The 16,425-nt window shown below is 39.8% G+C and overlaps 1 pseudogene; it reads right to left on the bottom strand.

Moving 5' to 3' along the window:
• Positions 1 to 16,425, bottom strand: part of LOC128780764 (armadillo repeat-containing protein 3-like) — a 57,800-nt pseudogene that overhangs the window by 37,581 nt on the left and 3,794 nt on the right.

Raw genomic sequence — 16,425 nt, forward strand, 5'->3', positions numbered from 1 at the left:
CCTTGTGTACTCTTTTACATCAACCTTTTCCTAAGATGGCAAGATCTTCAGATTGCCTTAAGTGAAGTCTTGGCTTCAAAGGCTACTTCCCCTCACAAGGATCCTGATGAAATCTCTCTTTAACTGACTTCATTAAATGAGTCTCCGTTATGTGACCTCATTGGAGGAAATACAACTCTCAGGTAGAAGAAGACAGCAGCTCCATTTTGATAAAAAGGTTTAACAAAGTAATTTAAGTGCCTGGTTCAAATGACCCAAGCTTAGTCCAGGCACATAGCTCAACCACTCTAGAACTAGGAGGAGAAAGAGGAGGGGGAGGAGAAGAGAAAGAATTTGTTTGCAACTTCCAAAGAGAAAGATGGTTGTCATGGCAATCCTTTTAGAATCTGGAATTCTCTTGGAACATTCTGTTGGTTCATCCACTATTAACATAGTGATATTATTGAATGCATAAAAACTGTATGAAGATACAAATTTCTGAAGAATCAGAATTAAAAAAAAAAGACCAAAGATGCCCTGGCTGGTGTGGCTCAGGGGTTTGACAGCCAGGCAGTGAACCAAAAGGTCATCAGTTCGATTCCCAGTCAGGGCATATGCCTGGGTTGTGGGCCAGGTCCTCAGTGAGGGATGTGAAAGATCAATGTTTCTCTTGCACACTGATATTTTCCTTCCTCTTTTTCTCCCTCCATTTCCTTTTCTCTAAAAATCATAATGATAAATTTTTTTTTAAAGAATGACTGAAGATGATGAGTTAACTGTGTAGCTTCAGAGATGCATTTATTTACAGGTTATTCTGGAAACATGACTTTTAATTTAGGTCAAATGACTACTTGCTCATTCTTTGATGCAAGTTCCATTTCCTTTTCTCTAAAAATCATAATGATAAATTTTTTTTTAAAGAATGACTGAAGATGATGAGTTAACTGTGTAGCTTCAGAGATGCATTTATTTACAGGTTATTCTGGAAACATGACTTTTAATTTAGGTCAAATGACTACTTGCTCATTCTTTGATGCAAGTTCCCATGGACATGTGTGAACAGTGAAGCAATAGGTGTTAATGGGTTGGCTCTCTCAACAAAAGAGAAACTTCACAAGCAGTTGAGAACCCTACTTGTTTTATCCATGTCCTCAGATAGTTCAAACGGAAAATCAGTTCAGTTAACCCCAAAGTGTTTTTTTTCTCACACAAATCACAGAATCAAAAGAAAGCTCTCAGAAGTTCATTCAGCATACCTGAGACTCAAGCACTCAGTGGAGACCTTGAAGGCAGCAAAGCTCATTCCTCACACTGGTCACAGGCAACCCAGCAGCTCACAGAGTCTGGTTTGTCGGGTGTAATTAATACCCAAATGTAACAATAATATGTTTGGGCCACAGACTTCTTTAATAAATTATGAAATTCAAGGGATTACAGGAACTACTATAAAGGACACAAGGACAAAATCAAGGGGGAGGGTGGAGGTGGGGGAGGGAGTGGGTTTTGGCTGGGGTGGGGTGGAGGGATGGGGAGAAAAGGCATACAACTGTAATTGAATAACAATAAAAATAAAAAATAAAAAAATAAAAAAATAAATCAGCTCAGAAAAATTTCACAATCAATTTGAAGGGTTTTACAGATTTTAAACTCCTCATATATTAGAAGATAAGAATACAAAATAAGATGAATAATAGAAAAACAAAGTAAGCTGGTAAAAAGTCATAGACACCTAGACATTTCATTAGAAAATATAAATATAAACAGATAATTATAATTCTGCTTTCTAAATGAGATGCATTCTCCCCCCAATATCGTTTAGAAGGAGAACCTGAGTTAGAATGCACACTAATGTTAAGGATCGTGAAAGATTTGGTGAATAGAAAGTTTACTCAACTAGGAGTCAGAGAGTACAGTTCTAATTCTGGCTGTAATCTCAATTCTGCTAATAACCACCTGCATGACTTTGGGCAAGGAACCTAATACTTTAGGGACAATTCCTATTATTATTATTATTTTATTTTTTGTTGTATTTTTCCCATTACCATTTATCCCCTTTGTACCTTTTTTCACCTCCATCCACCACCCACCCCCTGTGATCACCACACTGTTGTCCATGTCAATGAGTTCTTTTTCATTTTTGCTCAGTTCTTCCACCCCCTAATCACTCCCACACCAGAGCTGTCAGCCTACTCTCTACGAGTTTGTCTCTATTTCATTGAGTAGTTCCGTTTGTTTATTAGATTCCACATGTGAGTAAAATCATATGGTATTTGTCTTTCTCTGACTGCTTATTTCACTTAGCATAATGTTTTCAGGTCCATCCATGCTGTCACAAAGAGTAAAATTGTCTTCCTTTTTATGGCCGCGTAGTATTCCACTGTGTGAATGTGCCATAATTGTTTTATCCACTCATCTACTGATGGACACTTGGGCTGCTTCCAAATCTTGGTGATTATAATTAATGTTGCGATGAACATAGGGTGCTTATGTTCTTTCAAATAAGTGTTTTGGGTTTCTTCAGATAAATTCCCAGAAGTGGAATCATTGGGTCACAAGGAAGTTCCATTTTTAACTTTGGGGGTAATTCCATACTGCTTTCCTATTTTTATTTATTTATTTATTTATTTTTATTTTTACTTTAAAATTTTTATTGTTATTCAATCACGGTTGTCTGCATTTTCTCCCCATCCCTCCACCCCACCCCATCCGAACCCACCTCCCTCCTCCGCCTCCATCCTCCCCCTTGATTTTGTCCATGTGTCCTTTATAGTAGTTCCTGTAAACCTTCTCCCCACTGTTCCCTCCCCACTCCCCTCTGGGGAAAACAGTATGGAATTTCCTCAGAAAGCTTACCTATTTTTAAAATGAGGAGTTGCACAAGAGGTGTTACAAAGCATCTTTGGTTCTCACATTCTTTGGTGTATAAACAGAATCAAACATAAGGAAACTTTCAATTTTCCCTTTTTTGACTATAAATGCATTCAATAAGTTACCTTCAGCATGGCAGAATTAGTATACAGACAGCCTTATTTAACTTCTCTGTGCCGCAGCTGCCTCATATGTAAAGGAAATAATAGTGCCAACCTCATAGAATGATTCAACACATAAACAGCACGTAGAACAATGCCTGGCACATTATAAGTGCTACGTAATTATTGACTGATGTTATCATAATCCAGGTTGGGGGAACACCCACTCCCCCACGACTGTCCTCATCCTGCTCTTATTCTCAGAAACGCTCCCTGGGCCCCGGCACAGCCACCACTTAGCACTCCTGCAGCTGCCGCCAGAGCCCCTTCCACCACAGCCCCCAGTGGAATCTGGTTTCCCTGGCTCTGCAGGTGCTGCCCGCACGGTCTCTGTGGCTGTGGTGGTCAAGGCACAGATGCCAGACAAAGCTCTCCTTCCCCTTCCCTCCCCAGCCTCACTCACAACTGTCTCTGACGACACTAATGCCACAGTCCTCCTGGACAGCACAGAATAAGGAAACCCCACCGCCTCACACAGGGACCAGGGAAAGTGAGGTGACGGGAGGCAGGGCGTTGGGGGAAACTATGCCAAGGGAGAAGGAACGATGGTTTTAGCCAACCCCTATGACAGAGACAAGTTTACTACCAGCAGCCTGAGTTTCATGTTACAATTCAGTCTCCACCAAGAATATCATTTTTTATTATAAATTTCAAAGCTTTTGTTGGCTAACTCAGAAACCTACCATATAGTATAGTCCATTAGTCAGGGACTACCTTTATTTGCACGGTTCTGGTGAAAACTGATATTCTAACAGACATACCAGCATATTTTAACTAATACTATTACTCCACCCTATTAAGTATATGAAAATATTCAAGAAAATAAGAGGCCTGATTTTAAGGAGTAAATACATGTCTAAATTTATTTTGGGCAAAATATAGTTTGTGGCTTCAAAAAATAAATGTATCAAAATTCTTTACCCTGGGCTTCCTTCACTATAAAACACATATGAAGCATAACTTAGATATAGGCAGACAAATTACATTACACTAACTCAAGAAAAAAATTATTTCGATTTGAAAAGACAATGATTGCTCTCCTAACTTGTAAGACTGGAACATACTACGTCGCCAAGTTAGAGAGTATTTGCACATATTTTTATATTTTAAAAATATTCCTTAAAATATGAGATCATATATTTGTTACATCATATTTAACTTTTTCATTAATATTAAAGTCAGTTTAAACCCAATTAAAAAGTGGGCAAAGGATCTGAACAGACCCTTCTCCAAGGAGGATATACAGAGGACCCAGAAACATATGAAAGGATGCTCAGCATCACTAGCCATCAGAGAGATGCAAATTAAAACCACAGTGAGATACCACTTCCCATCAGTCAGAGTGGCCAACATAAACATATCAACAAATGAGTGCTGGTGAGGTTGTGGAGAAAAGGGAACCCTAGTGCACTGTTGGTGGGAATGCAGACTGGTGCAGCCACTGTGGGAAACAGTATGGAACTTCCTCAAAAAACTAAAATGGAACTGCCTTTTGACCTGGCAATTCCACTGCTGGGATTATACCCTAAGAATTCTAAAACACCAATTCAAAAGAACCTATGCACCCCAATGTTCATAGCAACACAATTTACAATAACCAAGTGCTGGAAGCAAACCTAAACAAGTGGATCAAAAAACTGTACATTTACACAATGGAACACTGTGCAGCAGAAAGAAAAGAAGGAGCTCCTACCCTTTGTGACAGCATGGATGGATCTGGAGAACATTATGCTAAATGAAATAAGCCTGGTGGTGAAAGACAAATATCATATGATCTCACCTACAAGTGGAACCTAATCAACAAAACAAACAGGCAAGCAAAATATAACCAGAGACATTGAAATAAAGAACAAACTGACAGTAATCAGAGGGAAGGGAGGAGGGGGATTGTGGGGGGAAAAAGGGGAAGGGTCATAAAGGAACGTGTATAAGGGACCCATGGACAAAGCCAAAGGGTAATAGGATTGAAGAGGGGAGGTGGGGATGGATGGGTTGGGGAGGAGTTGTGGGGGAAATGGAGACAAATGTACTTGAACAACATTAAAAAAAATTTTTTAATTAAAAAATTATTAAAGTAAGTTTAAATAAAATTTAAATAAATCCCTTAACATTAAACTTAAAAGAAAGATAAGGCATTATATGAGATTTATTTTTAAAAGTTGCTATTTACTATAGAAGCCAGGATTCCAATTATCATAGTAGCATTTCCTGTTACAATTTTGTCTTCACGGGTGAGCAGTTTAAAGTTTCCACAGCTCCAAGTTCAAGGAGAGTTGCTTTATGTTCCTCACCTGACATTACAGGTAAAAATAAAATCATGCATGGACATTATCAATTTCACCAAAACTTCTTTGTGTTATTCCACTTCCTTATTTGCCATCTGCCCTTCATACTCCTCTGCGGCCACACGGGTTTCTCTCAGAGTAGACTTTAGAGCACAAGCATCCTGGACGGTGGCTGCTCTACCTTTCCCCTGATGTTTACAAAGCTGGCTTTCTCTCTCTTTTTTAAAATTAAAGTTATTGGGGTGACATCGGGGTGACATATAGGTTTCAAGTGTACATTTGTATGATTCGTGATCTGTATATTGCACTGTGTGCCCACCACCTGAAGTCAGTCATATTCTACCGCCATATTTTGGCCTCCTTTACCCTTTACTACACCCCACTCCCTTCCTTCTGGTAACCACCATTCTGTTGTCTGCCTGTGTCTATGAGTTTCTGTTTTATATCCCACATGTGAGTGAAATCATATGGTTCTTTGCCTTTTCTGATTGACTTATTTTGCTTGGCATTGTCATTCAGTTTTTAGCTCGCTCTGCACCTCCCCAGAGGTCTCACCCTATCTAATATCATTACCACATCCAAGTCCTCCTCACCTCTCTCTATCCCGCTTTGTTTTTTCATAGCACTTAATGACCTCCGTGCATTGTTTGCCTACTCCACTATAACTTAACTTTCCATGAGGACGACACCCTTTCTGTTCTATTCTCTCATATCCTCAGTGCCTAGCCAAGTGCCAGTCACGTGCTGACATAATTAATTTTACAATTGCATCATTAATTACAAAACTAATTAATATACATAAGAGTGTGTTATTTACTTTTTATGAATGATGGTCTTGAGTTCTTTGTGTTATTGATTTTTAATTTAATTCTATTGTGTTATGGCATATTTTCTATAATTGGAATTCCTCTAAATTGATTCAGCCTTGTTTTAGGGCCCAGAAGATGGTCTATTTTGAAAAATGTTCTCTATGTACTTGAAAAGAATGTGTATTCTGCTGTTTTTGGAGTGCTCTGCAAACATCAATTAGGTTAAATTAATTGATATTGCTGTTTGAATTTTTAGATCTTTAAGGCTTTACTATTGACTTGTACTTTCATTTATTCATGGGGGCATCAAAATCCCCTGCTCTAATTGTGGACATCTATTTCTCCTTGAACTTCTAGCTTCATCTATTTTGAAGGTCTGGCATTAAGTATATAACTGTTGGGATTTTTCAGAGCCTCTTAGCTGATCTCTTTATTATTATAAAATGACCTTCTTTACTACTATCTTTTCTCTCTCTTAGATATATTAATATCTTAGAATAGATATTAATGTAGCTACTCCATCTTTCTTTTGGTTGGTGCTATCATAGGATATTTTTTCATCCTTTTACTTTCAAATAATTTGTGTCATATTCTAAGCTCATTACCTGATGGTGGCTGGTAGTTTGGTCTTGCTTTTTATCCAATATAACACTCTTTCCCTATTAATTAAAATAGACCATTTACATTTAATTTGATTTTTGATATGATTAGGCTTAAATCTGCCATCTTGTCATTTGTTTTTATGTGTTCCATTATTCTTTATTTTATTTTCCCCTTCTTTGAATAAACTAAATATTTAATATGATTTTATTTCATTTTCTTCGTTGGCTTATTTGACACTACTCTTTGTTCTGTCATTTTCCCGGTTGTGGTAGGGTCTGCAGGACACACAGCCTACGCGGTGCACCCCCCAGTGGCTGTGCGCCCCCCAGTGGCTGTGCGCGGGCCTTTGGACAGGGCGCCTCCGCCCCCTCCATCCTGGCGCTGCTGTCCTCTGGGGTCTTATACACGTGCTGCAGACTGCAGATATGTGATTATTATTTTTGTTCAAAATAACCGGTTTGCTCTTTAAGTGACTTAAATTAGAAAAATATCCTATGTGTTACTATTTCTAGCACTCTACCTTTACTCTTTGTGTAGATCCACATTTTCATCTGTTATCATTTTGCTTTTGCCTGAACTACCTACTCTACCGCGACCAGCAGTGGCCCTGCCTGCAATGAACTGCTTCAGCTGTTGGATGTCTGAAAAGGACTTTATTTCAGGTTTTTGAAAAATACTTTTGTTGAGTTTCTGTTTTTGTAGATTGGAAGTTTTTATTTTTCTTTTAGTACTTTAAAGATGTTACTCCACTGACTTCTTGCCTGTATCATTAGCGGTGATAAATCTGTCATCCTTATCTTAGTTCCTCACCCAAGGACATGCTCATTGATGTTAGAGAGAGAGAAAGTAAGGGAGAGAGAGAGAAACCTCAATGTGGGAGAGGAACATCGATCGGCTGCCCCCCATATGCACCTCAACCGGGGATAGACCCGCAACCCAGGCATATGCCCTGACCGAGAATCGAACCTGCAACCCTGCAGTTCGTGGGACAGCACTCCAGTCAACTGAGCCACATTGGCCAGGGCTGTTTTCTGGCTGATTTTAAGATTTTCTCTTTATCACTGGTTTCAAGCAATTTGATTGTGATGTGAGTTGGTATCGTTTTCTTCATATTCATTGTGCTGGGTTTTGATGAGATTCTTGGATCTGTGCTTGGAGTTTTCATCAAATTGGGGGCATTTCTGGCCATTATCTTTTAAAATACTTTTTATATCCTTTGCCTTTTTCAGAAACTCCAGCCACACATATATTGGATCACTTTTATTTACTTATTGATTTATATCCTCATTATGGGTTTTTCTCCTGCTTCTTTTTGATGCCTGGTAATTTTTTATTGGATGCCAGACATTGTGCATTTTACCCAGTTGGGGAATGGGTATTTTTGTATTCTAGAAACTTGTTCTGGAACACAGTTACCTGGAAAAAATTTGGTCCTCTCAGATCTTTCAGAACAGGCTCAATCTGGGGCTCATTACTTCCAACCACTGAGGCAAGAGCCCTGTGTGTTCTACACGAAGGTCCACGCCGCTTGAGGTTGTCCAGTCTGGCTCGGAGAACGAGCACTGCTTCTGGCCCTGTGTGCGCCCCAGCCACTGCCGCCGCTCATCCCGTCGGGTGCTTCGTCTGCCTTCGAGTGCCTCCCTCACGTGTACGTGCTGATCAGTACGCGGGCGAATACTTGAGTGGGACCCCCTGAAGATCTCTCAAGTTCTCGCTCAGTGCAGCTCGTTCCTCTCTGTGACTCTAACCCGAAAACTCTAGCTGTCTTTGTCCCCTTGGGCTCTTGGTTCTGCCTTCGCAATTCACGGAGTCCAGGAGGCTCTGCACAAGCTGCCCCTACTTGTGCTGCGGCCTGGAAACTCTCTGAAATCCATAAGCTCGGGAAGTCAAGGGCGTATTTCCTCTGTTTCCGGCCTCTCAATGGTCACTGTCCTTCATCGTCTAGTAGTGTTTTGCCAACTGCTACTTCATATATTTTGTCTATTTTATTTGTTGTTTCAGCTGGGGGGTGGTGGTAAATCTGACCCCTTCCTCCATCTTGGCCAGAAGGCAAAGTCCCATCATTTATCTTAAAAAACTATTTCAGAAAATACTGCTAGTATAAAACACCAGACTTATAATAACTTCTGTATTGATTAAATGTAAAATACATGCCTACTTATTTATCACATGTCACATAAAAGATGGTATATAATTAGGTACATAAGACAGCCAGATGACTTATGATGACTCTGTAAGCCTGAATGAGACTTATGCTACTACGGATGCATAATCCAATGTCTCCCTGAATTGACCCAGAGTTCTACATAATCTGCTCACAGACTATACCTTCCAGACCACTCTGGTTTTTGTCCGGATTCCCAATGATGACAAGAGTGACACAGAGACATGAGCATTTCACCATTTGCTGACCAAATATTTTGTTGTATTCTTGTATAAGTCCTCAACCAATGTTTTGTTATCATTTCTTCAAGGAAGGGTCATCAAGGAACATGTATGAAGGACCTATGGACAAAGACAAGAGGGAGCAGGGGAGGACTGATGTGGGAGGTGGGAGTGGGTAGGGCAGGGGGGAGTCATGGGACAAAATGGGGGCAACTGTAATTACACAACAATAAAAAATAAAATAAAATAAAATAAAAGGAGGAACACAACAAGGCACATCATAATTACATTACCCAAGATTAAACGCAAGGACCTACATCCAAGATTACTGTATCCAGCAAAGCTATCATTTAGAATGGAAGGGAAGATAAAGTGCTTCTCAGATAAGGTCAAGTTAAAGAAGCTCATCATCACCAAGCCCTTATTATATGAAATGTTAAAGGGAGTTACCTAAGAAAAAGAAGATCAAAAATAGGAACAGTAAAAATGACAGCAAACTCACAGTTATTAACGACCACATATAAAACAAAAACGAGAGCAAACTAGGCAAACAACTAGAACATGAGGGTTGTCAGTAAGGGAGTGGGAGGGGGAGAGGGGGGTAAAGGTACAGAGAATAAGTAGCATAGATGATAGGTGGAAAATAGACAGGGGGAGGGTAAAAATAGTGTAGGAAATGTAGAAGCCAAAGAACTTATAAGTATGACCCATGGACATGAACTATGGGGGGGGGCGGAATGTGGGAGGGAGAGGGGTGGGCAGGATGGAGTGGAGTTGGGGGGGGGAAATGGGACAACTGTAATAGCATAATCAATAAATATATTAAAAAAAAAATAATAATAAAATAAAATTGCTCCTCAGTTTAAAAGGTCATGTTAAAAATACAAAGTTACACTAAACTCTTCAAATAGTCCCGATGAAAATGTTATGCCGTATAATAAAAATCTAATTTTATCACCATTTGGAATGAACCAAAATATAACCATCTCTTATGTTTGTAAATCTTCTATGAATAAATCTCTCAACAGAATCTAATTTGTAAGATTTACCAGGTTTTAACAAACTTTACTTTTTACAACAGTTTTAGTACAAAGATAGTATAAGGAGTTCCCACATATATCACACCAAGTTTCCTGTTATTAATATTTTACATTAGTAGGTAATTTGTTATGGTTAATGAGCCACTATTGATACATTATTACTAATTAAAATCAATTGTTCATCCAGAATCCCTAGTTTGAGCCTAATGTTCTCCTCCTGCTCCAGGGCCCTGTGCAGGGCCTCCCAGGACTTCCTGTCATCACCTGTCCTCAGCCCCACTTGGCTGCGGGAGTTCCCCAGACTTGCCCTATTTTGGTGGCTGTGCCAGTGTTGAGGGGCACTGGCGAGGTATTTGTGGAGTGTCCCTGAATGGGAATTTGATTTTTTAAAAATCATAATTAGATGGGGTTACGGATTTGGGGGGTGGGTGGGAATAACACAGAAGTGCCATTTTCCTTATATTGTGTCAAGGCCATTGACTTAGTTACAGGATTATCAACAAGACTTAGCACTGCTGATTGATTGCGGCCACCTGGCAGAAGTGGTTCTGTCAGGTTTCTCCACTATAAACCTATTCATTTTTCCCCGTTTCCATGTTGGACTCTTTGGAAAGAAGTCACAGTGCACAGCCCACACCTAAAACAGTTACATTTTGCCTTCTTGAGGGCAGAGTATCTCCATAAGTTATTGGGAATTCTCCTGCATGGGAAATCTGGCTTTCCTCTCCCATTCATCTATTTAATCATTTATTTATTGAAGTATAGACTCATGGATATTATTTTCTACTTTGGGTTATAAACCAACACTACTATATTTTGTTGCTCTAACTGTTTTGGCTTTGGCCACTGGGAGCTCTTTCAGCTCCTGTACCATTTACAATTTTTTAAACTACAATAAAATCTTCAAAATGACTCTTCTACTTAGTGACAAAAAGACTCCTTCAGATTAAGTTAGGCACTTAGGGAGAGACATCACCTTCAGGTAATGCATTAAATGGTATCTGGTTGTCTGAAAGAATTCATCTGACTGGAAGCAAGTTAAAGACTGGGGAGAGAAGTGTCCCTTACATAGTAAATATTTTAAGCAACTAATGAAATAGAAAGATAAACTGAGAAATTCAAACCTTTTAAAGCAAATTTATAAATGGGTTCACATGTTTTGGCCAAAATTTCTTCTTCTGGAGAATTAAGCAATAACACCACAGTTGCTACATTTTTGCTTTCAGTTATTAATGGATCTAACTGAAATGCAGAGAGAAAAGTATCAGGTTCACCTTTGAGCTTTAAAAGCACATTAAAACATGAGTGGTGTCTTAACACTTAAAACATTACACTGTCTTACAGAACAATGCGGTCACTGCCCAGTAAGCACATTGTAAAGCTTTTATTTAAAAAACCCCCCACATTCCTAATACAGAGACAGCCACCAACACGACAGCTCTGGAATACCTGGGATGGTGGAAAGAGCAAAGCGTATGGCGATCTGGCAGACTTGGTCTCTCAATTTAGCCAGGTGGAATCAGACAAGTTACTTAAGCCACCAAAATTTCAGTCTCCTTTTCTGTAATGGGTATGATAATGCCTTCCTCAAAGGATTAAGGAGAGAATTAGAGATCATGTATGTAAAGTACTGAGCACATTGTCTGGCACATAATAGATACTCATTAAATGACATATGTTAGTACAATTCTTAATCAATACACAAGAATTCTTGAGCACCTGTATATATTGGATGCCCTGACGGTCTCAATAATCAGTGCCTGCTTTCTGACCACTACATTCTTTCTGGGAAGGCAGCAATTACGTATGTAAAACAATTTAAAAGCAATAGAAAACAACATATAAAAATGTAAAATTGGATGAAATCTGGAACAGATGAAATGGTAATACAGTATGAAGGAAAGTATAGGACCCTGGCCCGGTGGCTCAGTTGGTTGGAGCATCGTTCCATACACCAAGATATTGCAGGTTCGACCCCAGCCTGGGCACATATCTAGGTTGCACGTTTGGTCCACAGTTCAGGTGTGTTTAGGCCCTTCCTAAATGGGTAGCTTATTGTGTTCTGGGACATAACAAAAATTGATGCTTGGTTACAGTTAGAAGATGGAGAGATAGGTCACTCTGAATAGGGAAACGTAAGTGTGTGAGGCTGGGAGAGTGAAGAAGACAGAGAAGACAGCGGTAAGCAATGACCTGAAAGGACACGGCTAGGACAAAAATTCCTACTGGAGGGGAAACAGCTGTTGGATTTTAGGGCATACTCACTTTGCCTTCTTAGCCTACTCTGCCTGCTTAGCACCCACAATGTTCAGACTTTAAGGGTTTCTTGGTAGCCACCCAGCACGTGATGAGAGATACAGCTTCATCATTCAGCTACTCCCACCACAGCTATCCTTCAGCTTCATTGAGACCCCTATCCATTTACTCCCTCTACTTTCATGTCAGCAGCTTCCTCGTTTCTTCATTTCTTGTGCTACTCAGGTTTTATTATCTACTATTTTAATAATACTCCTGACAAACCCTAACTCTCCTTGTCCCTCTGTCTTTTCATCAAATCTATTTACAAAACGCAAGCCATAAATGGGCACTAGTATTTGCTCTCTTTGCATTTTCACCCAATCATCCCTTTCAGAGTCAAAAATCTTACGAACTATTCACTTTCCTTCATTTTCTCACTCCAGCCTCCTGGTGCACATCCATCTGACTTTCACCCTCATGGAGGCACCAATGCGGTTCTCACGAAGGTCATCATCAGTGATTCCCAGGCCGCCTACTGCTTCTTGATGGTTTCATTTCATTCCTAGAGAATTAAAGTAATACAACAGTGCTGAAAACTATAGAAGCTTATGGCTTATTTAATAGCCAAGTCTCCATCTTTCTGGATACATTCTCTATTATTTATTATTCATGATAGTTTGGGTGTTAAAACTCTTTGAGCTTTCTTTGCCACAGCTACATTCCTCCGGTTTCTATATAATAGCACTTGACACACTGCACTCTGTCTGTTTTACACATTCACGTCAGAGTGTTTTACCCTAATTTACTCAGATGTCCAGACCAAAAACCTTGAAACAGCTCAGCCCCTCTCTTTCCCACACCGCACATATGATCCATCAGCAAATTCCATCACATCTACCTTCAGCCTGTGTGCCCACTCTGGCCACTTCTCAGCTTCCCCACAGTCACCCCTGGTCCTAGCTTTCCTTCTGTAATAGCCTCCAAATTGGTCTTCCAGTTTGCACTCTTCTCTCACATTGTAGCTAGAATGATCTTTTTGTTGCTGTTCTTTTAATGTAATTTTATTTTATGTTTTCCCCATCACCATTTATTTCCCCATACCCCCTCCTCCCCAACAATCACCACACTGTTATCCATGATCATGAGTTCTTTCTGGTTTTCTTTCTTGCTCAACCCCTCCACCGCCTCAACCTCCACCCTCAGGGCTGTCAGCCTGCTCTGTATCTATGAGTCTGTCTCTATTTTGCTTGTTAGTGCTGTTTGTTGATTAAAAAAAAAAAGAACTTATGAAATTGAACACCATAAAAACCAAACAATCTAATTAAAAAATGGGTGAAGGACCTGAATAGACACTTTTCCAAAGAGGACATAGAGATGGCCAATAGACATATGAAAAGATGCTCATATCACTAATCATCAGAGAAATGCACATTAAAACCACAATGAGTTATCACCTTTCACCTGTCAGAATGGTTATCATCAATAAATCAACAAATAATGTTGGTGAGGATGCAGAGAAAAGGGAACCCTTGTGCACCATTGGTGGGAATGCAGATCAGTGCAGCCACTGTGGGAAGCAGTGTGGAGTTACCTCAGAAAATGGAACTGCCTTTTGACCCAATGATTCCACTTCTTGGAATTATCCAAAGAAATCCAAAATGCTAATTTGAAAGAATATATGCACCTGTATGTTCATTGCAGTGTTATTTACAATAGCCAAGATTTGGAAGCAGCCCAGGTGTCCATCAGTGGAGGACTGGATAAAACAATACACAATAGAATACATTTACACAATAGAATAGTACTTGGCCATAAAAATGAAGCAAATTTTACCCTTTGTGACAGCATGGATGGACCTGGAGAACATTATGCTAAGTGAAATAAGTCAGTCAGAGAAAAATAAATACTATATGATTTCACTCATACGTAGAATATAATTATATTTTTTGTTTTAAATATAACTTAGTTATTGCTACTCCTCTACGTGTAACTTTCCAGTGGATACCCCTGTTTGCGCATTAGAGAAAAAATTCAACCTCTGTAACATAGCCTAAAAGGTCCTATATGACCCTATCACCCCACCACCTCTGTGACCCACCTCCTAATTCCTTGCTTACTAATCTCCAGGCACACCAACCTCCTTGGCCTTCCTCAGACATACTACATTGAGCCTTAGTTATTGCTATTGCCTGGGATACTGTCAGCCAGATATTTGCATAGCAGATTCCTTCATTCCATTTAAGCCTTTCTCAAACGTGAGCCCCCTGGGAAGGCTTGCCCTAAAGTAAATCCTATTGATAGTGATGCAGATCTCATTACTCTCCATCCTGCATCCTACTTTTTCTGTATGGATCTGATCACTACCTGAATTATATTGGTATTTGTTAACTGGTTGTTTCCCCAACTAGAATGGGTGCTGCCTTGAGGCCTGAACTTTGTTTTGTTCTCATGTATATGCCGAGGATGAAGAACAATATTGGTCCAACAAATGAATGAATTTCTTCAGGCAAAGAACTATGTTTTTCTCTATCTCCATCACCTAGAATAAATCTGGGGTATGGAAACTCAACAAACATCCATAAAGTGCTTCTGGAAACTTCTTTTTTTTATGATTCTGGCCTAAAGTACCTTAGCTGTGTGTTGTCTATTGGGTAAGGAGAGAAGTTTCTCAGAGACTCTCGGAACCATCAGTGGGCTGCTCTAGGGATACATTCTCCCACTGAAATTGGATGCAGAACTTTTGGTGTGCATTTTTGTGGGGAGAGGGTCCACAGTTCCCATCCTACCCTCATAAGGCCCCTGGCCCCTGCGCCGAACCCCTGAGAACCACAGCCCGGGATCAGCTTTACTGCTTAAGACAGTTTCCCTAGCGTCCTGGCAGATCACCTTCTCCGTCAACCCCCACTCACGACAATTCCCTTCCATTTTAGACTCTCACTTCAGAGCCCTCTGACATTCCAATGCCTTCAATGCTGATGCTCTACAGGTGGGAACAAATACGCTGTGTTGGAACGTGGGTGTCATGGTCTCCACAGAATGACAACGATTCTCAAAGCGTGGCGTATGCAAAAGTGCACTTAAACAGCAGCTATAGCGTGTGCTTTTCATCCTCCTTCAAGGGTTTGGAAAACACTCCGCACTTTGCCATCCTCCTTAAGGAAAAGGTAACCTGGTGTTTGAGGAGCTTGAAGCGAAGACCCAGACGGTGAGTTTGCATTGAAGAGCCATGGGAGGAGGAGGAGCACCGATGTTTGGCAGAGAGGGGGAGCTTGGCATGACATGTGTTTCTCCTGCAGAGCCTACAGCACCATAGTAATTTTTTATTTAAAAAGGCACTGAGAATAAAATGATAGCTCTAACATAATTCAATAAATAATACTGCATTGTAATTACCCATCCCTCTGCTTTCCTGTGACAAACAATCAGTCACCAACAAGCTGGTTGTGAAATTATAATTTCACGCTCTGAGCAAAATAAATGATGAACCAAAATTATTAACAAAGAGAAAAAAAGAATGGGGAACCATTTTGGCTGAGATGTGAATTTTAAGCTCAGTCAATTAGAGAGGCCATAGGTTTATACGGATACTTTTATATGTCTGTGGAAAAACCAAGATTGTCTAGAAGAGTCCAGCAGAACTCTGGTGATGGACATGCTGATTCTGTGTTCTCCAGTGCCGGTCACAGCTGCATGTGACACTTGAGCACTTGCAGTGTAACTAATGTGACGAAGGAACTGATCTTTTATTTTTTAATTAATTTTAATTAATATAATTTCAATTATTATAAATTTAAATGAATTAGCACAAGTCTAAAGAACACAAAGTTACAAAGTTGAACTGAGTGAAAAGTACATAAATCATGACAGCTAAATGATTTTATGGTGCTAGTAAGTCCAAATAAAAGGTTTTTTTGATTTTTATTGGAAGGTATGAAACACATCACTGGTCTCAGATCATGAGGAACCAATTACACAGGAAAAGAGGAACAGATACAGAGGGAAGTAGACTGTACCACTCTAGTAAGAACTTTTAATAGAGACTACATAGCAGTTAAAA

The sequence above is a fragment of the Desmodus rotundus genome, chromosome 4, assembly GCF_022682495.2.
Source record: "Desmodus rotundus isolate HL8 chromosome 4, HLdesRot8A.1, whole genome shotgun sequence".
NCBI lineage: Eukaryota > Metazoa > Chordata > Mammalia > Chiroptera > Phyllostomidae > Desmodus > Desmodus rotundus.